This window comes from Nicotiana sylvestris, chromosome 10, assembly GCF_000393655.2.
Source record: "Nicotiana sylvestris chromosome 10, ASM39365v2, whole genome shotgun sequence".
Taxonomy (NCBI): Eukaryota; Viridiplantae; Streptophyta; class Magnoliopsida; order Solanales; family Solanaceae; genus Nicotiana; species Nicotiana sylvestris.
This window is the reverse complement of record NC_091066.1, coordinates 89,290,413-89,315,662: the sequence shown is the minus strand read 5'-3', so window position 1 is coordinate 89,315,662 and position 25,250 is coordinate 89,290,413.

Sequence of the window (25,250 nt, the reverse complement as noted above, 5' to 3'; positions counted from 1 at the left end):
AACGGGATGCAGCAGGATGGTCTTTTCATTTCAGGTTGTCTGTCCTAGACGGACCCAACCCCTGTGTTGAGTCCCCTATGTCAAATGCAACATGATGCAAATAAGCGTTACTACTAGGGATTCGGTATGAGGTTTCGTTATACTAGGTTTATAACCTGGGTATATGTTCTAGACTGTGTACCCGAGCGGACAACTCGAGTCGAGGAGGGGGCAACTTACCGGGAACCAAAAGGCCATCCGGCTTCGTAACTTGTCCGAGCCTCTTTTTTTTATTTCAGGGTATTGACACTAACAGAATGGGGAGTCTCGACCAGCGAGCTTCTCCCCGGAGGTAAGAAGAGGAGGGTTTCGACACAGTTTATATACAGTTCAGATAATATCAAAGCGGTAAAAGATAATATTTAGCACGTTATGCCAAAACATGTAATAAAGATCAGATAATAAAGCCAAATATAACAATTATTCTAAGCTTGAATTCTTGAACCCTGAACCAGTGGTTCTGGGTTAATTTCCCCAGCAGAGTCGCCAGAGCTGTCACACCTCCTTTTTGCGCGCCCGCCCTGAAGGGTTAAATGCGCGAGGGAGTTTTTCCAATTTAAGTGACAATATTCGAAATGAGATTATTTATTTAATTCAGAGTCGCCACTTGGGAAAGGTTTGGCTTTTGGTGTCCCAAGTCACCGGTTTATCTTGAATCCCAAATCGAGGAAAATATTCGACTTTCCAAATGAAGTCTGCGAACCAGAAATTCTAAGTAAGGAATTCTGTTGACCCGAGGGAAGGTGTTAGGCACCCTCGAATCCCGTGGTTCTAGCACGGTCGCTTAAATTGTTATAATGGCTAGATATCTGATTTAATACATGTTATTACTTATGTGCTTTCATTAAGTTTAAACCGCTTTTATTATTATTTATTTTTTATGGAATTGCAACGTCGTGAAAATGCATTTCGAACCACGTCACAATCAATGCGCCTGTGGTTGTTAATACATTCCGACTCCGTTGAGATTTGGATTTAGGTCACATAAATGAGCACCCGAATTTAAGAAGGTAAGATTATTAAAATGCGCGCCTGAAGCAATTATCGTATTATTATTTCTGGGTAAGGCCGTGAAATTTTGCTAAACGGCTCATCCCGAAGTCTAAGTAATTTTAATTAAACATTTATCGAGAGCCCCTCAATTTGTGCGTTTTATTGGGAGAGACTCATCTCATTTATTTTATCAGGATAATCCTAAAGTGCCTACATTTCTATTAAAATTGTCTCTACGAAATGAAAGAAAAAAAAAGGTCTTAATTTATTTACATGCTTGAGTTGTTATAGTTGAGCTTCGGATATGATTCATAAATTCGGAAAATGATGCAAGCAAGGCAGTCCGTTGCCAATACGGGCCCAGGCCCAACGTGTATGGCATAAAACTAGACCTGGGCCGTCTTATTCACATATTGCTACCTAGTTACATTATACTAGGCATGTTCTCAGTTTGTCAAATTAAAAAAAAATTAGCAATCTAATTTTAATCCTAAACCAATTACATGCTGAAATTAACCAATATTATTTAACTAAACAAATATTCCTACCAAGTTCCTAAATGGCCTATTTGTTTGATTTTTTGACTAGACGGAGTTACTACACCATTTATTTATTTTTAGGCAATATATAGATAGTTCATCCGTTAAGCTATCGTCGGATGTTCCACTATATATATTAAATAGCTACATGATTCTGATTTTTGCAAGCTAAATAATTTATATATACAAATAAAATTCAGAATATAATTAAATTAAATTTAGAACTTCAACTCTTCATTTTCGTATTCATGCTTCATATTTCGGTTTACAATAACCAGCGTGTCAGTTGTCTACCTGATATTGGAAGCAAAAGAAAAGGGAGATCAGCAGAAATTCAGTAGCATACAACAACATCAACCCCAACAACCAGTAACAACCAACAACGAGAAACTTAGTGACAGATTTTTAAAATCAAAACTAAAATCCAGAAACACCAACAACAATCAACGGACAGAAGCAAAGGGAATCTTTTCAGATTTTTGAAAGACTAGTTAGTGTTTAACGCTTAATTTCTGAATTCGTATATCAGAATATTTAGATTGTATATTAGGTGTATACTATTCTTCTTTTGAATTTCCAGAATGTTTTTCTTTTTATCTTCTGAAGTCTTAGTATTTTTCGGAATTTTCTCTCTCTTAAAATTTTATTCTGTATTCTCTCCCTTCTTCTCTGTCTTTATTTTTTTTAAATCTGATCAAGTTCCTTTATTTATATCCCATCCCAGAATCCTTTAATCAATTAGAATCAACCACTTTCTCCTACCAAACCCATTATCTTCCTACTCATTCCCCACTACATCAAACAAATATATCAACCCAACCCATTACATCTTGTCCCCCATGCCTAACATAAACAAATACAATATTTCCCTCCACTACATTATGTCTTGTCCCCCATTATATTAAACAATTATATCACCCACACCCTATTACATTTTGTCCCCCATGCTTAACATAAAGAATTACAAAATGTACAATTCCTAAACTACCCCTCTGACCTTATTGCAATTACCATTTTACCCCTGAATGTACTGCAATTTACCAAACTACCCCATCAGCTATAACCAATCAATTAATCAAACTCAACCAAAATATAGCCAATATGACCAATTTCTACACAAATTCAAACAACAAATCACATGACACGAATTGAACAACATCAAATTAATGTGCATAAATTAACCATATTGGGAACCAATCCTGGTTAACTTTAGACCAAAAATTGATGAGCAAGGAAACAACAATATAATCAACACAATACATGATTCAAACTAAATCAACAAATCAAAAACAAAACAAACTCACATTAAATCACTGGATTAAAAACGAACTTCAAACAAAGATGAACATGAATTAAATCTATTTTAAACAACAAACATGACAGATTCAAACGATTAAACCAACATATTTTCCTATTACAACTAAATTCTTTTAGACAAATAACAAGATCGACGAAGAAACAATTATGAACTTAAACTTGAATCTAACAACATTAACAATTTCTGAAAAATACATAAAACACATGAAACAAACTGAAGAAATAATTAATTAAATTTCAATTTGAATCTAACAAACATTAAACTAACAATTTCACATGAACAAACTGAAAAATTAACAAAAAAAATGAACATGAACAAAACAAAAATCAAACATTTACCGTTTTTAGATTCGAGAATATCAAAACGAAATACGGACAAAAATAAAACTCAAAACCAACTAACCGGAAATGAAACGACGAACAACGATTAACCAACGACGAACTCGAACTATGTATGGACTGTTTTGATGACCCCAACTTTAAAATCAACCCATGAATCTGTTTCCCGAGCTGGGCATATCGCAACTTCGAACAAACCTTAAGGACAAACGGGTATGTAAACTTGTCGGGTCCGGAGAGTCCGAGTAAGCACGAATCATGGTGTTGTAGTAGTATGAATTTGGGGTTTGGAGAGTGGTGAGAATGTGGCGGGCATAAGTGAGGTCACCTGAAGGTGAAAGAGCTGAGAAAGTGAAAAGCTTGCTGAGGTTTTGGGCATGGAGCTGCATGGCCTGACCCATTGTGATATTTCCATGGCGAAAGCCATTCCGAAAGAGGAAGCAAAGGTGGAAGTGAAGATACGGAGTCTTATAATTTTGCTATCCTCGAGTCCTAAAGTCAGGGTCAGCTTGGCCATGGCAGTCGCTAGCAGCAGCACGCAGCAGCGTCGGAGCGGCAGCGGAACAACAATGGACGCAACATCAGTAGACGCAGATGAAGCAGCTATGACGGGCAGCCGTGGGGAGCAGCAGGTGGACTGTTTGGGTCGTCACTGGTTGTCGACTATAATCGACGGAAATGGGGGGGGTTGAAGAGGAGGAGATGAAGCAGCGGCCATGGATGTAGAGACGGAGCTCGAAGGTGGTCGTTTGGTCGTTCATAGCTTGAAGACGACGATGGAGATGGTGTTGGTTGTTTGTTCGAGCTGGGGTCGTGAGGGTGATGAATAATGACGTGTGTGTGTGTGTGTTGAGGGGGATAGGCAGGGCAGCCATGGATGGCTTGCTTGAAGTTTGAAGAAGAAGAAAGAAAATGAGGGGGGGTGGCGGATGGTTAGTTTTTAGGGTTTTCTTGTTTTTTTTTTGTTTTGTTTTGTTTTATGAAAAATGAAAGAAAAAGGGGGTTTGGGTCTCTTTGTGTTATGGACTGGGTCGACCCAATTCGAAATGGACTGGGTCGTTTGGGAAGATTGGGTATTTTTTGGGCTTGTGACTTGAATTTGAAGAAACGGCCCAATCCGATTTTTCTTTGTATTTTTGCTCTCTTTTCTTCTTTTATTTTTCTAAAACTAAATTCTAAAAATCCTTAAATTATTATTAAGAACTAAAATAAGTTATAAAAGCGCAAATTAATTCCCAATAACAATTAACGCATAATTAAGTAATAATTAAGCATAAAATTGTATATTTGGACATTAAATGCTAAAAATGCAAAAGATGGCTATTTTTGTAATTTTTTTTAATTTTTGTAAAACAAACTTAATTACTAACAATTGTAGAATTAAATCCTACATGCAAAATGCGACATATTTTTGTATTTTTTTTTATTAATTTAACAAATAAACATGCACAGACAAATACAAATAATTATCCAAAAATATCACAAAATTGCACATCAAGGAAAATCATTTTATTTTTGAATTTTTTGGGAGTAATTCTCATATAGGGCAAAAATCACGTGCTTACAATACTTACATATATATGCGTATATAACGCTGTTTGAATCATATTTCGGCCACTGTGGGAAACATCTTCACCATATACCAGCTAATCAGGTGGTGGCGCGTATATAACACCGTAACCTTTTCCAATTCCATATACATATATTTACATATATACGCGTATATAACGCCATCTAGTCATGGGTCAATGCACATGAATGCAATGCATGAAAAGTACGTCAATAAAATCATTCGGAAGGTCATAAGACCAATTTGCCTCTTGAGCAATATCATAAGTAACATCTTTTCAACTTTCGTATTTTTCTGAGACGCATGAGCAGATGATAAAATATTATGACACATGAGAATTAAATAATGTAGATATTTCTATTACTTCTATGAGTAGAGTCACTTATGGAATTTGTGCATTTGCACGTTTCGTTCATATCGTATGGATCATGCCAAAAGAAAGAAGGGATAGCCTTAATATACCTGGAGTAGGAAAAACTCCGTATAATATTCCGTTGGAAACCTTTGTAGATTGAACCCTAAAAATCGAATTAAGCTTCTGCGCTTGGAAATTTAGGAACGAAATCTTGCTTGATTTGTTGCAATTTGGATGAAATTGTCATTCTGCTTCTCACGTTTTTGGCCTTAAGACCAAATACCAAATGAGATGTAATCTTAGTTCCAACATTTGGGTTTTTGCTTATGTTTAAAGCCTTTAAATGGAATGGAATACTAAATTGCTATATTACCTTTATGGTTTGAATGGAATGGAATTAGATTTGGAATGGAATCAGATTTGATATAATGGAGTAGTTCACGTTCTTGAAATGGAATGTTTTATGAAAAGCCTTCCTAATCTCTTAAGTGTTGAAGATATATATCTTCTAATTTGTAAGATAAGTATGTAGCTTTTTTGAATTTCAAGTCTTGTTTCTTAGTTTGTTGCCACTTATTCCCAATATTGACTAATGAGTCATTTATTATGGAGGTTGTTGCTGCCACGTTTTGCGGTGGGGTTTTAATCTTATCCCAATTTTAATAGTTAACCGGGTAATGTCCTATTACCCGGTAATTAATCAATTACCCGCATAACTTAAAAATTTTCTCAAATTACTTAAAATTTTACTTATTTTTAATATACTTTATACACCTTAATATTATGGTTATGGGGTACCTTGCATGGTACTAGTCCATAAATATCGGGCATTTTAACTCGGGTCGTATTTTATCTCAAAATGCCAAACTTCGACAAAAATTCGATTTCTTCGATATTACTTACCCTCTTACCTTCACGAATTTACTCATCACCTATAATCCCTATAATCCCCAAATAATCTTTTCCTTGGACTAATGGCAATTACCTTATGACAAATTTAACGTACAACACTACAAGGTGTAACATCGTCGTAATACTGTGGGGCATAACAAAATGAAAGGCCTACGAAGGTGAAATAAAGTTGTAAAAGGTTAAGTCCCACGCGACTAGCCGTTGCGACAAAGTTTGAGGAGCAAAAATTCCCTAATACTTCGAAGTTAAAAAAAAAAAGAAAAAGAAAAGAAAAAAAAAAGAAAACAAAAGAGAGAAAAGAAGTCAAAAGGAAACGGCCTACGAAGGCAAAATAAAGTCGATAAGGTTGAGTCCCATCGACCAATCGTCATGGCAAAGTCTGGAAAAAGCCAGAGTTTCTCCAGGATCAGAAATGCAATCGGTATTCAGGAAACCAGTTGCAGATAAAAGGGGCCGAGATCAAGTGATTGAAACAATCAAGCCCACAAAACCAACCACCGTTTCAAACTGAAAAATTGTTCTTATTTTGACAAAACAGGGAATAGGTGCAATCTAAAGCAACCTTGAAGAAAGTAGGTGCAACCAAAAAGAAACTGCGCAACGTCTAGAAACAACTTTGCAGCAATAATCAATCCAAAAGGAAAGCCTCCTCCAAATTCTTTCCTGCATTTTTACTCATTTTCTTAAATTTAAAAAAATGAAAAGAAAGAGGACGAAAATTTCAAAATCATGGTAGCATAGGGTCCCACTCCCTAGCTGATGCCAACATAACCTGGTAATCTTTTGCATCATAGGGTCTCACTCCGTAGCTGATGCTAGCATAACCTGGTAATCTTTTCCAACATAAGGTCCCATCCCCTAGTCGATGCCAGCATAACCTGGTAATCTTTTCCGACACAGAGTCTCACTCCCTAGTTGATCCCTGTATAACCCGAGGACTTTTCCGGCATAACCCGATGACTTCCCTAGCATAATCCGAGGACCTTTTTGGCATAACCCGATGACTTTCTCGGCATAACCCAAGGACCTTTCCGGCATAACCCGATGACTTCCCCGGCATAACCTGAGGACCTTTCCGGCATAACCCAATGACTTCTCCGGCATAACCCGAGGACCTTTCCGGCATAACCCGATGACTTCCCCGGCATAACCCAAGGACCTTTCCGGCATAATCCGATGACTTTTCCGGCATAACCTGAGGACCTTTCCGGCATAACCCGATGACTTTCCTGGCATAACCCGAGGACTTTTCCGGCATAACCCGATGACTTCCCCGACATAACCCGAAGACCTTTCTGGCATAACCCGATGACTTCTCCGGCATAACCCGAGGACCTTTCCAGTATAACCCGATGACTTCCCCGGCATAACCCGTGGACCTTTCCTGCATAACTCGCTGACTTTCCCCGGCATAACCCGATGAGCTTCCCCAGCATAATCCGAGGACTTTCCCGGCATAACCCGATGAGCTTCCCTAGCATAATCTGAGGACTTTCCTGGCATAACCCGATGACTTCCCCGGCATAACCCGAGGACTTTTCCAGCATAACTCGATGATTTTTCCAACATAATCTGGTAATCTTTTCCAACATAGGGTCCCATTCCCTAGCTTTGCCAGTATAACCTGGTAATCTTTTCCGGCACAAGGTCCCACTCCCTAGTTGATGCCAGCATAACCTGGTAATCTTTTCAACTTAGGGCCTCCGATCCCCATTTGATTTCATTTAAGATATAAGGTCTCCACTCTATAATCTCTTTTTCTCTAGGACTCACAATCGTGATTTTATTACTTTCAATAAAGAAATAGTTTAGATTTTGTTGCAATAACTCACGAAATTTTTCTAGTGAAAATTGAGGCAGAAAAATTTGGTTCGTTTGTTTGTTTTGGTGTCTGAGCAGGTTTTTACCTTGAGGCACAAGTTTCGAGGCGACCAAAAGAAGAAGTCTCGATTCAAATAAAAGAAAAGAAAAATAAGAAAAAGAAGTGAGCTCTAAGTGTAGAAGCAGAGAAAAGATGCGGACTACTCAAGATATGATTGAAGTCACAAGCTTTGCATGTCCCTCCTTGATTCGAAAAGCTGAAGAAGAATTAATCAGCGGTTGCAGTTAACGAGCATCAAGATTCAGATCAGAGTCTGCAGGAAGAACCGACCAAGACTCAAGATCAAACTTTCGAAGGTTTATAGATAGGAATCTTGTAGCTCGTAGTTGATAGGCTTAGCTAGTTTAGCTTTTCATTTTCATTTTGGTGTAATAAGGAGCTCAACAAGCAGAAACAACAGTAAAAGCACCGTTTCTCGGTAGTCCCAGCTACCAAAACTTCAGAACTATACCGACCTGATTCCTTTATAGCAAAGGATATGTAGGCAACATCCGAAGCAAAATTCGGTCAAAATTTTTCAAAATGCTTCCAAATGGAGTTTCAAACGGGCAAAAATTGCTCGGAATTGTTCACTTTATCTTTGCCCAAAAACTCTTCATGTTTCCGAGCAAAGAGGGGTAGCTGTGAGCACCTAATTTTTTCCCCGCATGGAAATAACTCCTAAAAATAGAACAAAATAATTTTAAGGGATTTTAGAAGTTTTTCTTTATTTAGTTGCATTTTATGCATTTTTAATATTTTAAAATCATAGAAAAATCATAAAAATTATCACGTTTTAATTTCATGCAATCTTAGGTTCAATTTGCATGTAGGAATTAATTTTGCTAAGCAAAAATTACTAAAACGATCATTTTTACATATTTAGTTTTTAGCCTTTAAAATTAGCATTTTTTCATTAGTTTTAAGTTAATTAGTTGTTTTAATACTAAAAATAGATAAAGAATTTTAATTTCTACAAAAATAGATTGATTTAGTATTTTAATTAATTAAAACAAGAAAAAGTAAAAAAAACAAAGAAAAGAAAAATAGGAAGAATATATTTTGATCTTGTTTCTTTTAAAATTGGGCCAATTCTTAAAATGACCTAATTAATTTTAAATACCAGCCCATGACCTGCCTGCCTACCCGACCTGACCGGCCCAATCCCCTCTTTAAAGACCCCCTTCCCTTAACCCTAGAGATCTTAGACCTAAATAATCAGATCCCTGAGCCCTTCCCAATTTTTCTAGCCAAAAAATGGCGACCTCACCCCTTCTTCACAAAAGTCGACCAACACACACAACCGCAAGAACATAGAGAAAAATAGAGGGAGCGAGAACTGGTATGGACATTGAGAAACGGCAATAAAATACTTAGAAGAGGAAATCTTTGGAAAAAGAAATTATTTATAGTTAGAAATGGAGAAATACTAATTGTATGGGTTTTTCACTTGGTTGGATTTTGAAAGATGCATGATTAGCAACTATATTGAAGAGCCAAGAGAAGGTATTGGCTGCAAACGTTTGAAGAAAAATAAACTGATTCATAGTGTTCTTAAAACACCAATCACAAATCGGAGATTAATCATCTGTCTACAGTTAATGGATCTTTTCTTCTTTGAGTTATTGCGTGAAGTGTGTGCGTTTGGTGGTGTTCTTTCGTGGGATTGTGTAACCCATTTTACTTGTTGTTTACTGTTGGAGCTCTGTTTCAACCAGCTGTGGTCTTTGCATTTGTTTGGTTCGTATAAATATAAGTTTTTTTAGAACTTCAAATTCATTTAATACAAAGGTTCAATTTTTGCCTTCTCACTATGTTGCTAGCTTTGGATATTTTGCTTCTGTCAATGGAAATTGTTTGCTGAGCCTCATGGTGAAGTTCATTGGAGTGTCAATTTTAAATTATTAGCTAATGCCTTTAAACTTTATGAATAACATTGTAGATACGGTCTTAAATGCCATATGCTTTATCATGTCTTTTTAAAAAAAAAAAGTTTTTTCATGTTTATTTTATATCTCTTAGTACTTAATTGATCCAACTTTATTATTATTTTATCTTTATCTGGACCATTTTTTCAACAATAGAATTCCTTAATTTCTAGACCTTTTATCCATGATTACGCTCCATAAGTTACAACCTTACAACAATCTCGAATGTAGCCAATGAGAAACTTTGAACATCGTAGTTTGCTTTAGACGCAATTAATAAATCATTGTGACTATGATTACGGTTTTCGTGATATAGTTACGATGCCTAATTTCAAAATTTGGATATGCATTTCATGTGATCCGATCATAACAACTTCGAACATTAATAAAAAATAAATATATCACGAATTGCGGGTGCATTTCATGTAGCATGGTTTGTGGTGTGCTCCAAAATGACAAGTGTACGACAATCGTAACTTGTTCCGGAAATAATTCCAAAAACAATTAAAAGCGGTTTAAAAGGTTAAAAATGCACTAAGTTTTAAAACATGTAGAAAATCAGATAATTAGGCTAATTATTAATGGTTTAAGCGACCGTGCTCGAACCACGAAATCCGGGAATGCCTAACACCTTCTCCCGGGTTAACAGTATTCCTTATCTAAAATTTGTAGTTTCGCAGACTTTTAAATAAAGTCAAAATTTCCTCGAATTGGGATTTAAAATAAATCAGTGACTTGGAAAGCCTTAAATTATTCCAAGTGGCAACTCTGAAAAATTAAATAAATAATTCCATTTCGAATAATGTCACTTTAATTGGAAAAACTCCCTTATATCCCCTCTCGGTGGTAAAAAGGAGTTGTGACAGCTCAGACCTCGAGGACCTCCATTAGACAAGGTTAGGCTCCGGGAAGCCAATAATACCTTTGCCAGTTCCGAGGTGGTACCCGACCTTGAGGACCTCCATAAAAAAAGAAGTTAGGCTCTGAAAGGCCAACAACATCATCGTCAATCCCGAGGTGGTACCCGACCTTGAGGATCTTAATAAAAAAGAAGTTAGGCTTTCAAAGCCCAACAACATCATCGCTAGTCTCGAGGTGATACCCGACCTCGAGGACCTCCATCAAAAAGAAGTTAGGCTCTGAAAGGCCAACAACATCGTCGCCAGTCCCACAGTGGTACCCGACCTCGGGGACCTCAATCAAAGGGAAGGTTAGGCTCCAGGAAGCCAATGACTTCATTACGAAACTCGAGGTGGTACCCGGCCTCGGGGGCTTTTGTCAAAAAGTAATCATGCTCCAAGGAAATAAGCATTTAAACTCCATCCGTATGGGCTTGGCCCCGGGGCACCGTCTGAGCTCGGATAAACACTCTTCCAAGATCTATCTACAGCGCCCTAAGGCTGTCTGCACTAAGTTCAAGGCAAGTTTCCAGATGGTTTGGATTTGAACGAACCTCCACTTGGGGACTGCTCTCGAAAGTTCAAAGGCAGTCCCTGTCCGCGGGCCTCCGAGCAAATTTCTCCTCAAAAGTTACTGTGGAGACTAAGTGATAAATCACGATTTCAAGGCTCGAAGCATTACTTTCATTCAACTCGAAGTAAGGGGCCCGATGACCCGAGTTTATCGGTCCAATTCAGGCTTGATCCTCTAGAATGGCATCTTCAAAAGGGGAGATGACGAAGAGGAAAGTGATGGAGAAGAGCAAAGTGACGCGGAAGAGGCAGGAAAGAACGAAGAAGTGGCTGGGTGAAAAATCTGGCTAGTATGAATTTCTCTAGGCTACTATTGTAAAGTCACTTCTTGGGACGTTGCCCCGTTGCGGGATGCAACAGTTAGTAGATAGTACCGCCTCACTCATTTGGAAGCAAAAGGAGCGAGGCGCCATACCGAATAATCGGGGGAGGTGAGCAGCGGTGTATAGTCCGAGCTCCCTCTTGAGCAGTGGTGTATAGTCCAAATATTTCCCTGGGGTCAGAAGAAATCGGACCTTTGCTTCGTCGCCTCGAGCCAACGATGGAAGCAATAACAACAACGACAATAACAAAATAACGTAATCTCGCTCGACCAGAGAAGGTCTAGGAGATAGGCTGTGGCACAACTGATAGAAGTGCTGCCGTATAACCATGAGGCCTTGGGCCTCAAACATGGCGAACAATGAATAAGGATAGTAAAAAGAGAAGAATAGATAGATGCGGGAAGATACTTGGATGAAAAGTTGGTCCCAAGAGGCTCCCATTTATAGAAAGCGAGGCAGCGTAACCAACGACGCCATTATCGCCCTCGAAAGACGTAATGGCAGGAGCATTTAGTGCGTCCTTGGGAGCTGAATCGGCAGCGACATTATGGCTTTGAAGAATGAGAAACCATACTACTTTGAATGATCTTGGAGAAGTGAAACGACAGGACATTTTGGTAATCGCGGAGGCTTGCGTCACTAATATGATGTCATTACAAGAAGTTCGAAGAGTCGGATGTCAAGATCATTTCTTATCGATCCTCTCTAAGAAACGCGGGGACTATCTGTGTACGTTAAAATGGGGGGGGGGGGCAATTTCTCATCACCGAGGTACCTGAGTAGACCATCTCAAAGTCTCGAGGCCACAAAGTCATGGTTGAGTTTTCCTCTCTCGAGGTTCGTCGACCCCCGACCCTGAGATAGTGTTGATCACGACTATGATATGAATAGGGAATCCATAAGGCATGTGGCTAGGACTGACAGAGCCTAGCGAGCTACTCTATACCCGCATCAGGGTGTCATTTAGCTGTCCCATCTCCACTTCTTTGTAATTAATGGTTGTTGTACTATGATGGGATTGCCCTCTTATATAAAGGGGATCCCTATCACTTTGTAATGGGTTGTTGCTTCAATTACTCGACACGCAATATACAAGAACATTCTATTTGATCTCTAACATATTCTCTTGATATTATTGTTGTGATTTATTATCTTCATATTTGTTCATCATTTATTGCTTATCATTGGCCATAAAGAGCCTCCATTTATTTTAGTATAACTGTTAGCCATACTTTGACCACCTTCGATAGCTCCCAACCGAGCTCTGGAATCGACCTCGAGGCCACGAATCAACGAGCTCGAGGCGCCGATAATTAGCCTATTGGTTTGGTTATCATCTCGTTCCTTACTCTTATTTCATTTGTAAGTCTCATATACATATCATCAACTGCTTAACAAACTAGCATAGAAATAGATCACGTATTTTTAGAATCCCATAATCAAATTTAATTGTTATTACCATTTTCACGGTAAACACACTTTTAACTCCATTTGTTTCATCTCTCTAGCTCTTCAAGACGCCTAACATTCTCTCTTTATTGGGGACAGAAGCCATACTAAGGTAAATATTTATGCCTTCTAGGATTTCCACTGCCCATTTTCTGAATTTTCTGAACATTCTAGTATTCATATCCGAAATGTAGTATTCTAGAGTGCAACATATGGGTATCTCACAAGGATATCTATTACTTCGTTTGCACTATCTTTCGGAAATATAAGCTAATGTTAACAATTCATCCACAATTTTGGGTTACTCTAATCCCAGCTGGATCCTGATATCCCATCCTTCTCTTAAACAATATATGTTAGCTTCAATAGGGCATAACTAAGATGAGTGTGGCCAATTGTACATACCTCTGTTACTGTTGAAGGTAACTCAAAATGCTTATATTTCTTTGTCAAAATTGTAAATACTAATAATCTTTACTAACTGGGTACCCCGTACCCTTATTCACCTTGCTTCTTTTACCTATTGAAATGTCACGACCCGTATTTCCCATCTTCGGGAGTCGTGATGGCGCCTACTCGTGAAAACTAGGCAAGCCGAGTGTTACAGATTTTATTACCCTTTTTCCTTAACCTTTTAACAATCTCAAATTAACATGTGATCAACAATGGAATAATAATAGTAATAAAAGAAATGCGGAAGATAAAATCTAGTAATTTAACTGAATACTAGTACGAAAATCCAAAATACAACTCTACCTAGATCTGGTGTCACAATGTCACAGACCATCTATGAATACTACAAACAGTGGTCTGAATAGAAAAATACAAGTCTGTCTCTGAAATAAATAAAAAGAGAATGAAAAGGGTAGAAGGGGATGCCAAGGCCTGTGGACGTCTGCAGGACTACCTCGGGTCTCTGCTGAACTGAAGACAACAACCGCACTATGGTTCAAAAGCTCCAGTATCGGGATATGCACACACTGTAGAGTGTAGTATCAGCACAACCGACCCCATATGCTGGTAAGTGTTAAGCCTATCCTCGGTGAAGTAGTGACGAGGCTAGGACAAGCCTACCAAAAAAACCTGTGTAGTTAAAGCATATACAACAAATAATAATAATGGAAACTAGCAGTTAAAGATGGGAAGGAGGAACATGTTGCGAGGAATATCAAGTACTAACAGAATTTCAGTAGAGAAGCATAAAGAACACCATAATTTCATATCAACAAGAATAAGGAAAAACAATAACGAATCAATATTCACTTTTATTCTTTCTTATTGCGGCGTGCAACCCGATCCCGATCCCAATCATATAATACTATTGTAGCGTGCAACCCAATCCAAATCATATAATGATGTTGCTGCGTGCAACCCGACCCAAATCATATAATGATGTTGCGGCATTCAACCTGATCCAAATCATATAATGATGCTGCGGCGTGCAACCCGACCCCACCTGTCCACCCTTATTACTCCTTGTTGCGGCGTGCAACCTGATCCCATATAATATTGTTGCGGCGTGCAACCCGATCCCAATATACAAATCAACACCAATCATAAAAGAATTCTGGGAAGGGAACAATAGTATAACAACAATACTCTGGCAAGGGAAAACAATATCATAAGCAATAAAGTCCTTGCAAGGGAAACAATATTCTAAACGATAACATCCCGGCAAGGGAAACAACAATATACCTAATCTCATTTCCACCATTAATTCACAATATAGGTCTCAACTTGAACCAATCCTCAACAATGGCCAATTATCAAGAATACTTTCATAAGCCATGTTCAACATTTATAATCATTATTTTAAGCGTGAACAATACATAACGGAGTCACAACAATCATAGTATAAGACTCACGAGCATGCTTGATACCAATATATAAATAATCGTCACCACACCTATACGTCTTACTCAACACTTAACACATAGCAAATAAGACTACAACTCCTATTCCCTCAAGCTAAGGCTAGACCAAACACTTACCTCAATGCCACGAACACAATTAAGCCTCAACTACCGCTTTACCTCTTGATTCCACTTCCAATTCACTTGTATCTAGTCATAATTTACTTAACGATATCAATAAATGCTAAATAAACCAATTTTAATGCATGAAAATAGGTTTTCTAATGGTTTCCCCAAAAAGTAAAAATTCGACCTCGGGCCCGCTTGGTAAAAAGCAGAAGTTCGAACCAAAACCCAATTATCCATTCATCCACGAACTCAAATATATAATTAGTTTTGAAATCGGACCTCAAATCGAGGTACAAATCCCCAAAATTTGAAAATTAACTTCTAACCAAAATCTCCCAATTTTCCATGAAAACCCTTGATTTTGAAATGAAATTATGTAAAAAGATGGATTAGATTGAAAGAAATGTGTCATGACCCAAACTGATGGGCCGCGACAGGCACCTGGTACCTTACCCAATTGAGTACCAACGTGACGTATCTTTCTTATTACATCATCATATACACGTGACATACAAGCTTAATAGGCCAACATGATCATTTATAAATTCTAAACATAGGCTGATAAAGACATACAAGTATTGGTATTCAAATTTGTCTACAAGCCTAAGTGTACATAAGTATCATAGAGGTCGGGACTAATCCCCGCCATACCAATTAATACATGTCCTAATTATACTGACCAAATAAGCAACTCCGAAGCAAATGGAGCGCACCAATATCTTCCGTTGAGCTGATAGCCTACTTGGAGGGCTCTCGACCTGTCTATCGGGACCTGTGGGCATGAAATAAAGCATCCCCAGGCAAAAGAGACGTTAGTACAAATAATGTACCGAGTATGTAAAGCACATAAATAAGTACGACATGGAAGAAATATAGAGTAAATGACTCAACTTGTAAGTCTGGATAACTCTGTAAATCATGAAATACTTATAGTGTCATGCATATGCGTATGAATGGCATGTCGTGCATAGGTACATATGTTCATAACATCATCAAACCTCTGAGGGCATCCTATCATATCATCTCGGCCACTGTGGGCAAATCATCAACTTATTCCAGCTGATCAGGTGGTGGTGCGTATATAACACCGTAACCTTTTCCCATATCCCATATACATATATTTACTTATATACGCGTATATAACTCCATCTGGTCATGGGTCAATGTACATGTATAAATGAGTGAAATGCATGAAAAATACGTAATAATCTCAATATTCCTTTCGGATAAACTTTTCCAACTGCGTATTATTCTGAAACCCATGAACAAGAGATAATAGAAATTCTCATTGTGAATCAAGAATATAGACACCCCTACTATTTCTATGAATAGAGTAATTTATGGAAACTGTGTGTTTGTTCGTTTCTTCAGTATAATTTGGATCATGCCAAAAAGAAAGAAAGGATAGCTTTAACATACCTGTTCCTTGAATTATTTGCACGAATTGAAGCTTCTGCTCCTTTGAACTTGAACGAAATTGACGCTTGGACTCTATAAAATTGGAACAAAATTCTTTCTGCTTGTCTAGATTTTGGGACGTTAGTCCCTTTTCTCCAAATCAAGAAAGCTAATCTACTGATCCTTCACGTTTTCTTGGAATAAATTGACCAAAATCTTAATCTTGCTACTGTTTGTCTTTGTAATGGAATGAATTGGAAAGACTTGTATTTGTAATGGAATGAATTGGAAGGACTTGTAATGGAATGAATTGTAATGGAATGAATTGGAAAGACTTGGAACAAAATCTCCTACTAATCACGTTTCTATTGTTCCTAAGTCTTTAAGTAGTAAGAATGTTATATTGTTTCTTGTTTGATCAAATGAAGCCCAACTTCCTAAATGCCTTGCACGTAATTCAATCAAGGCTATGAGTCATTTACCTTGAATATGGGGTTGCCACCTCATGTTATTTGATACTTATCCAATATATCCCCCATCAATTAGGTAATGTCCCGTTATCCGGTAATTAACCAATTACCCATATAATTAATAATTATTTCTACTTACTTAAAATATTACTCACTTTTTACATACCTTACTATCATGGCTATGTGGTACCTTGTATGGTATTATTCCATAAATACCAGGTTTTTAGCTCGGGCCGTAAAATGCCCAACTTTGACGAAAATTAACTTTCTTTGACTTGCTTCCCATTTCACCTTCACGAATTTACTCATCACTTGTGAAATAGCATAATCCCTATAATCTCCAAATAAATTTTTATTTGATCTGATGTCAATTACCTTATGATAAATTCGACGTACAATACTACAGGGTGTTACATCGTCGTAACTTAATACTGCAAAGTGTAACATCACCGTAATGTAATACTGCAGGACGTAACATCATCGTAATATTGCGGGGTGTAACTTCTTTCCCCCCTTTGGAACATTCATCCTTGAGTGTTGACTGATGCTCTTATCATTTTCATAACTTATAGTACTTTTGAATACCTTAATACTCTCCTTGTCATTTAAGCAGTTGCTCTATGAATAAATCCAAAGTCTAAGGTATTCCCCCCTTTAGTCTTTTTGCTTATATCATGACTTGTGGTCGAAATTTTTCCAATCTCGCAACTGCTGCTACCTCTTGGTGATGCAGCCTGTATGCCCTGGCTTTGTAAGTGGGCTTATGCGATTCATCTTTCCTTTTTCCTTTTAGCTTTTAGTCAATCTTTAGGCCTTACTTTGTAAATATATACAAGGCTTAATAGGATGCCTCTCTAGGCATCTATAGCTATACTAAAGTTCTTCGCTCGATACTTTGTAGAACTTGTGAATATGGCCATATCTTATTTCATAGATCTGGTTATCCATTCGTATGTCTTTACTGCATCTACATGGGTCATACTATATCATAATTTTTACTTTCGTTTATCGTTACTGAGGTATGCTTACCAAACTCCCAGTTACTTTTGTTGCATATCCTTTAGGTATAAATCTCAGTCCTTTAATGATCCTTCATTACCGTTCGTCTTAAGAAGGATGGCGCAATCTCATGTCATACTTTGTAACTTGTATCTGTCCATTGTTGATTCACCTCAATGTTGATCTACAATACTCCACTTGAAGACTTGAAACTTCTTACGTAATACATTGTCGCTAGGGCTTACATTGCATTGATGAATATTTGAAGTGATTTCCATAATCGTATTTCATAGTGTCTCAATGTGACTCACCTTATAGGGGGTATCCTAATCTCATGCCATCAGTGAAATCTTTTTTCTTTCTCTTCTTTTTTTTCCAACTCATTATTCAAAAGAAGGCGCAAACAACATCCTTTATCTGTCACAATTACACCCTCATTTTATTACCAGGTCAGCATTTCATTCTTTCTAAATGCTATTAATCTTAGACTCCTTTGAGTTCATTCAAGCTATAATGAACTTTCAATAACTTAGAGAAAACCATTAGCTGGAAGACATGCCGCTATCATTCTCGGTTATTGGATTCCCATGCTTATAGCCTTCTATCCAAAGTATGGACTATTCACAACTTTCTGCATTTGAGTATCTCGTACGTTGTTCACCTTTACCTTACTTACTTAAAATCTCGCATCATGTCTTCTATCTCTTTCATAACCTCCCTTCTACATAGGTATGATTCACACCACAACTTGAAGCTCTATTATAATACTACAATCCGGTGAGAGCTTCATACTGACTCCTTTTGAGGTTGTTACTTTTTTTTAACTGGCTTTATCATAGAGCAGTTATAGACTATGGTTATTGTACTATCTCTCTCATACCTCTGATTTTAAGGGAGATCCTGCAATGTTCTAGATCACGATGTTTCTATTTTTTCTGGGTCCAATAATTAAACTCCTGATTTACTTAGAAAGACTTGTATTTGTAATGGAATGAATTGGAAAGACTTGTAATGGAATGAATTGGAAATACTTAGAACACAATCTCCTATTAATCACATTTTTGTTGTTCCTAAGTCTTTAAGCAGTAAGAATGTTATATTGTTTCTTGTTTGATCAAATGAAGCCCAACTTCCTAAATGCCTTACACGTAATTCAATCAAGGCTACGAGTCATTTACCTTGAATATGGGGCTTCCACCTCATGTTATTTGATACTTATCCAATATATCCCCCACTAATTAGGTAATGTCTCATTATCCGGTAATTAACCAATTACCCGTATAATTAAGAATTATTTCCACTTACTTAAAATATTACTCACTTTTCACATACCTTACTATCATGAACATGTGGTACCTTGTATGGTACTATTCCATAAATATCGGGTATTTTAGTTCGGGCAATAAAATGCCTAACTTTGACAAAAATTCATTTTCTTTGACTTGCTTCCCATTTCACCTTCATGAATTTACTCATCACTTGTCAAATAGCATAATCCTTGTAATCTCCAAATAATCTTTTATTTGGTATGATGTCAATTACCTTACGACAAATTTGACGTACAATACTACAGGGTGCAACATCGTCGTAACTTAATACTGCGAAGCGTAACATCATCGTAATGTAATACTGCAGGACGTAGCATCATCGTAATATTGCGGGGTGTAACAAAATGAGTTAGAAATGGATTACAAATGATGTGGAGAAGAACCTTTCTTTGGAAAATTGCCCAAGATGTTTTAGGGTTTGAAAAAGTTTAAAAAATGAGAAGAATCCCGTCAAAATCCCACTTAACAAGTCTCAGTTGTCGCAATTGCGACCAGGGGTTCACAATCCTGTTAGCTTCGCATTTACGAAGGAATAGTCGCATTTGCGACCCCTGTCCCTTTTCGCATTTGCGACCAAAATCTTCCATTTGCGAGAATGGCCTGCCCAGGCTTGGTTCACAATTGCGACGCCTGAGTCGCATTTCCCAAGCCTGAGAACTTCGCATTTGCGAAGCTTGATCTCACAATTGCGAGATCAGAAGCTTGGGAAAAATACTAAATACTAGATACTAGCTGCAATTTCCTAAGTCCAATTCATGCCGAAGCTTATCCAAAACTCATCCGAGCTGTCGGGGCTCCAAACTAAACATGCACGTAAGTCTAGAAATATCATACGGACTTGCTCGTGCAATCAAATCATCAAAATAACATCAACAACTACGAATTCAACTTCAAATTCATAAAATTACTCAAAAACACCGAAATTTCCATTTTCTCAACTATACATCCGATTTATACCAAACCATTTTCGATCTTTACCAAATTTTACAGATTCAACTTAATTATTATTTCAAATTTGTACCGGGCTCCGGAACCAAAATATGGTCCCGATACCATCAAGAAAATGCATCATTTCACTTCTAAAAGTCTTTATATTTTCCAGCAAATAATTTTCTTTAAAAATACTTTTCTTGCGCTTGGGACCTCGAAATTCGATCCGGGCATACGCCCAAGTTTCATATTTTACTACGGACCCTACAGGACCATCCTATCACAGGTCCAGGTCCGTTTATCAAGAATATTGACCAAAGTCAACTTTAATGAATTTTAAAGGCCAATTTCATAAATTTTCTTATATTTGACATAAAAGCTTTCCGGAGATGCACCGGACTGCACACACAAATTGAGGTGAGAAAGAGGTTTTCAAGGCCTCGGGACACAAAATTTACTTTCAAAACGAGTGATGACCCATATTCTCCACCTTTAAAACAATCGTTCGTCCTCGAACGAACATAAGAAAAGTACACAAGTCAGAGAAAAGATGGGGATATCGGCTCCGCATATCGGATTCGGACTCCCAAGTCACTGCCTCAACAGCCTGACCCCTCCACTGAACATGAACCGAAGGAAAACTCTTCGATCTCAACTAACGAACCTGCCGATCTAAAATAGCTATCGGCTCCTCCTCATAGGTTAAGTCCTTGTCCAACTAGGCAGTGCTGAAGTTTAACACGTGGGATGTATCGCCATGATACTTCCGAAGCATGGACACATGAAACACTGGGTGCACAACTGATAAACTCGGTGGCAATGCAAGTCTGTAAGCCACCTCGCCCACTCGATCAAGAATCTCAAAAGGACCAATGAATCTAGGGCTTAGCTTGCCCTTCTTCCAAAATCTCATCAACGCCCTTCATGGGCGAAACCCGAAGCAACACTCGCTCTCCGACCATGAATGCCACATCACGAACCCTGCAGTCGGCATAACTCTTCTGCCTGGACTGAGCTGTACGAAGCCTATCCTGAATGATCTTAACCTTGTCCAAGGCATTCTGTACTAGATTTGTACCCACCAACCGAGCCTCTTCTGGCTCAAACCATCCAACCGGCGACCGACACTGCCTACCATTTAAAGCCTCATAGGGAGCCATCTCGATGCTCGATTGGTAACTGTTGTTGTAGGAAAACTCTGCTAATGGCAAGAACTGATCCCAGAAACCTCCAAAGTCAATAACACATGCTCGAAGCATATCCTCCAAAATCTAAATGGTACGCTCAGATTGTCCGCCCGTTTGAGTATGAAATATTGTGCTCAACTCGACCCATGTGCCCAACTCACACTGAACTGCTCTCCAGAAATGCAAGGTAAACTACGTACCTCGGTCAGAAATAATAGACACGAGCACACCATGAAGACGAACAATCTCCCGAATATAAATCTCTGTCAACCGCTCAGAAGAATAGTAAACTACCACAAGAATGAAATGCGCTGACTTAGTCAGCCTATCCACAATAACCTACACTGCGTCGAATTTCCTTTGAGTCCGTGGGAGTCCAAAAAACGAAGTCCATAGTGATACGCTCCCACTTCCACCCAGGAATCTCAATTTTCTGAATCAAACTACTAGGTCTTTGATGCTCGTACTTTACCTGCTGACAATTCAAACACCGAGCTACATACCCAAAAATATCCTTCTTCATCCTCCTCCACCAATAATGCTTCCGCAAGTCCTGATACTTTTTAGCGGCACCCATATGAATAGAATACCAGGAACTATGGGCCTCCTCTAGAATCAACTCACGAAGTCCATCCACATTAGGCGCACAAATACGACCCTGCATCCTCAAAACTCCATCATCTCCAACTGTAACCTACTTGGTACCTCCATGCCGCACTGTGTCCCTAAGGACAAGCAAATGAGGATCATCATACTATCGATCTCGGATACGCTCAAATAATAAAGAACGAGCGACTGTGCAAGCTAACACACGGCTAGGCTCAGAAACATCCAACCTTACGAACTGATTGGCTAAAGCCTGAATATCCAAATCAAGCAGTCTCTCACTGACCGGAATATACGCAAGACTGCCCATGCTGACATAGTCTTCCCCGGATGATATAGTCGACCACTACATTAGCCTTCCCCGGATGATATAAGATGGTGATGTCATAGTCTTTCAATAGCTCCAACCACCTTCTCATGAATCTTCAACTGTCGCGAAACATACGCAATGACCTTACTATCCTGCATCAACATCGCACCAAGTCCAATACAAGATGTGTCACAATATACTGTATATGGCCTTGAACCTGTAGGCAATACCAACACCGGTGCCATAGACAAAGTTGTCTTGAGCTTCTGAAAGCTCGCCTCACACTCGTCCGACAACCTGAATTGGGCACCCTTCTGGGTTAACCTGGTCATCGGGGTTGCAATAGATGAAACCCCCTCCACAAACTGACGGTAGTAGCCCGCCAAACCCAAGAAACTCCAGATCTCTGTAGCTGATACGGGTCTAGGCCAGTCTTTGACTGCCTCTATCTTCTTTGGATCCACCTGAATACCCTCTGATGATACAATGTGACCCAATAATGCAACTTAACTCAACCAGAACTCACACTTTGAAAACTTAGCATATAGCTGATTGTCCCTCAGAGTCTGAAGAATGACTCGAAGATGTTGCTCGTGCTCCTCCCGGCTGCAAGAATAGATCAAAATATCATCAATGAAGACAATCACGACGGAATCCAAATAAGGCTTGAACACTCGGTTCATAAAGTCCATGAAAGCTGCTGGGACATTTGTCAACCCAAATGACATCACTAAGAACTCATAATGCCCGTATCGAGTGCGAAAAGCTGCCTTAGGGACATCAGATGCCCCAATCCTCAACTGATGGTAGCCAGATCTCAAATCAATCTTCGATAACACTTTGGCACCCTGAAGCTAATCAAACAAATGATCAATACTCGGCAATGGATACTTATTCTTGATAGTGACTTTGTTAAACTGTCGATAATCTATACACATCCCCATCGATCCATCCTTCTTCTTAACAAACAACACCGGCGGATCCCAAGGCGAGACACTATGTCTAATAAAGCCTTTATCAAGCAATTCTTGCAACTGTTCTTTCAATTATTTCAACTCTGACGGGGCCATACGATATGGCGGGATAAAAATGGGCTGAGTGCCCGAAGCCAAATCAATGCAAAAGTCAATATCCTTGTCGGGTGGCATCCCCGGCAGGTCTGAAGGAAATACCTCTGGAAACTCATGAACAACAGGCACAGAATCTATAGAAGGAACCTCGACATTAGAATCACGAACATACGCCAAATAGGCCAAACATCCCTTCTCAACCATACTCCTGAGCCTTCATATATGAGATAACCCTACGGGTGGAATGACCAGGAGTCCGACTCCACTCTAAATGAGGTAAACCCGGCAAGGCTAAGGTCACAGTTTTGACATGACAGTCCAAGATAGCGTGGTAAGGTGATAACCAGTCCATCTCCAATATGACATCAAAATCAACCATATCCAAAAGTAACAGATCTACTCGGGTTTCAAGACCCCCAATCACAACTATACATGCATGATGGACACGATCTACCATAATAGAATCACCCACCGGTGTAGACACATATACAGGAGCACTCAAAGAATCACTAGGCATGACTAAATACAGGGCAAAATAAGATGACACATAGGAGTATGTAGACCATGTATCAAATAGAGCTAAAACATCTCTACTAAAAACCATAATAGTACCTGTGATAACTGCATCGGAGGCCTCAGCCTCAGCCTCAGGCCTGGCTGGAAGGGAATAACATTGGGGCTGGGCGCCACCACCCTAAACTAGGTCCCTGGGACGGCCTCCTATTAGTTGTCCTCCACCTCTATTGGCCTAACCTCCACATCTAATACCTCTTCCTCCACCTCTTGCTGGCTGAGAGGGCATTGGAAAACCCCATGCCTGAACCATGGCACGGGAACCCTAATGCTGTGACTGAACACCCACTAATCTCGGACAAGCCCTCCGGATATGACCATACTCACCGCACTCAAAGCATCCACCTAAGTGCTACGGCTGAGGAAACTGAGACTGACCCTGGCGGGCCAGCTAACCATGATGATAGCTCTGAAGAGGAGGTGCTCTGATAGGAGCTGGCTGTCCTAAAGGAGGTACATAAGAACTACACCCCTCTGAAGCTCCATGAGATGACTGTAGTGCTGAATGAAATGGCCTGGAAGGATGGACCCTAACAAAAGAATCCCCCCCCTGCAGAAGAGGCACCACTGAACCTGCCCGAATGACAGGGCCGCTTGTCAGATCCCTGACCACTCCCCTGTGATAAAACTATCTCGACTCTACTGGCTACATTGGCCGCATCCTGAAAAGAAATCTCGCTCCCCGTCTCATTAGCCATCTGCAATCGAATAGGCTGAACGGGTCCCTCAATGAACCTCCTCACTCTCTTTTTCTCGATAGGAAGTATAAGAAGAGCATGACGGGCCAAGTCAATAAATCTGGTCTCGTACTGAGTGGCGGTTATATAACGCTGCTAGAGACACTCAAATTGCCTTCGATAGTTCTCCCTCTGAGTGACAGGAAGAAATTCTCCAGAAATAGATGAGAAAACTGATCCCAAGTCAAAGCAAGTGACCCAACTGGTCTAGCCAAACAATAATCCCTCCACCAAGTCTTTGCAGATCCTGACAGTTGAAAATCAGCAAAGTTGACCCCATTGGTCTCCACTATCTCCATATTCCATAGAACCTCATGACAACTGTCCAAATAATCCTGGGGATCCTCAGAAGATGTACCACCAAAAGTGGTAGTAAAAATCTTGGTGTACCTGTCCAACCTCCACAAGGCATCAACAGACATAGCTGACCGCTCCAGCTCCGGAGTGCGAGTAATAGGAGTCTGGGCTCTTCCTCTAGTATGAGAGACAGCTGGTGCTACAGGAAATATGCATGCCTGAGTGATGCTCTCCATAAGGCCCACTAGACGAACCAGAGCATCCTG